Here is a 2,620-nt window from a genome sequence, read left to right as displayed (position 1 = left end):
AATATTGATTTTTGATCCCTTTGAATCCACACTCAATTTTAGGACTTTTACAGAGTGAAGATATATTATTTGTACCAATTTATTGTAGGTACTTTGAGTACTATACTGAGGCTAGAGAGCTCTTCCACCCAACCGGACAAACGGACGAGAAGCTATTTTGCTATTTGAATCTGATTTAGGTACATTGCATCTTATCAAAGTGTGAAGAAGATCATATTTTGAGAACCATTTGTCCGAGCTCGGTCCGCCTGTATTTACATAATGAGAGCATAGGACTGTCTATCTACAGAACACATCACATAACCATTGGGTAAACAACAGACAGACATGATAAGACAGTCACCTTAGATCTCACATGTACTTAGCATATGTGACATATGGAACAGGTAACGAGGCTATATTTAAACTATTTACCGACTATTTTTAGATCTTCACAGTATATATCACCTATTTGTTAAACAAATGAGCCATAATTTGTCAATTTGTTGAACAGACAGACATGATAAGACAGTCACCTTAGATCTCACATGTACTTAGCATATGTGACATATGGAACAGGTAACGAGGCTATATTTACCTATTTACCGACTATTTTTAGATCTTCACAGTATATTACATATTTGTTAAACAAATGAACCATAATTTGTCAATTTGTTAGTGTTAAGACAAACATTTGAACAAGACCGTAGTTAGACGAGAAATGGCTTTGGAAAGTGTGTTTATTTTACTAGCATTTGCTTTTACGGCTGGGTATTCAATGCTTGTGCAATATGCACCGAAAAAGTAATAAATGTTAAATGGCAGCATATTAAATTAAATGTCCAACTAAGGGTACTTTAATATTATTTCTTTCAAATTAAAGAAATGGTATTAATGGATAATTATAAGAAATATAGACACATGTAATCCCAGAATTGCCCTAGGCTAGGCAATATACTCGAACTTTCGCCATATTATTGCAAAGAAAATATTGTTTTTTTTTTTATGTTTCCTGATGACGATGACAGAGCGGGAAGTTGAAACCAAAACATTTGAAACCATTGATGCGCGTAAGAACAACAAAAAAGTGCTTCAACTAAGAAATGAAAATTTCAGATCTATCACTAAAACAATAATTGAAATGATCCAGGAATCTGATTTTGCTATTAAACCAAAGCACAACTTTGAATAAAACGTCAAACCACAGAATGTCTTTTTTGATGATTTTCAACGAAATTTCCGGCATTCACAGAAACTATTTAAGACGTAGGTCAAAAAATCATAATAAAATGCATCAAGAAAGAAAGGTACTGATACGTTATGTTAGCATTCAGTATAACAGAAGAAAACAACAGGGATCCCAAATAAGAAACGTAAAAACGAATCAAAATAAGGAGACAATACGCCCAATAAAAGAAGGTTTATAGCAAAACTAACAGTCGTTATTGCAAGACTTACAACTTGAAGGAAAAGTAAATGGCATAATGGATGTTATTTATCGTAATACAGAAAAAGGCAAAAGACATACCTAATCAAATAGTAATAGCAAAAACTATACGTACCTAATCAAACCTAATGGATGTTAACCATCGTACATATTTATACTAATAGTAGGTAAAAGCAAAATACTAATGTTAATCCTATCACAATGTTTGACCATACATACATTATTAGACCATTATAACAGACCATACATATCATCTTTATTTTTGTGACAATACCATTGACAAGGGGTATTTTTCCAATGAAATACCAAACATTGTTCAAATGATTCGTCAAAATATCAACACTTACCCACTCATCCAAATCGAAAGATGTAGCCATCACGTTTTATAATGTTGAAATACTTGAAATTGATCTATTCATACCTGAAACATAGAAAATGGACAAACATAAATAATATGTAAAGATCAAAAAGATTTTGAATTTTTCAGGACATAAATAGATTCTGGCCCAAGGTGCTAGAGAGATGTCATAAATTAACAAGATCAAAATGTACTTGGTGCAGCTTTCCCGAAAGGTACGGTTCGAGCGTTATTCAGGGCTAAATTTCCTCCGCTATTTAGGGCTAAACAATGGAAAAAAGCTCAAAAGGAATGATCGGTTTTTTGACCATACATACATTATTAGACCATTATAACAGACCATACATATCATCTTTATTTTTGTGACAATACCATTGACAAGGGGTATTTGTCCAATGAAATACCAAACATTGTTCAAATTTAATGATTCGTCAAAATATCAAGACTTACCCACTAATCCAAATCGAAAGATGTAGCCATCACGTTTTGTAATGTTGAAATACTTGAAATTGATCTATTCATACCTGAAACATGGAAAATGGACAAACATAAATATGTAAAGATCAAAAAGATTTTGAATTTTTCAGGACATAAAAATAGATTCTGGTCCAAGGTGCTAGAGAGATGTCATAAATTAACAAGATCAAAATGTACTTGGTGCAGCTTTCCCGAAAGGTACGGTTCAGGCGTTATTCAGGGCTAAATTTCCTCCACTATTTAAGGCTAAACAATGAAAAAAAGCTCAAAAGGAATGATCGGTTCTCCAGTTTCCACTTATGCATTAAGATGAGAATGGTAGAACGGGTACGTACAGTCAAACCTCGAACTAATTTCAC

The sequence above is a fragment of the Diaphorina citri genome, unplaced genomic scaffold, assembly GCF_000475195.1.
Source record: "Diaphorina citri unplaced genomic scaffold, Diaci psyllid genome assembly version 1.1 scaffold1102, whole genome shotgun sequence".
NCBI lineage: Eukaryota > Metazoa > Arthropoda > Insecta > Hemiptera > Psyllidae > Diaphorina > Diaphorina citri.
The sequence above is the reverse complement of the archived record's forward strand: the minus strand, read 5'-3'. Positions refer to the sequence as shown.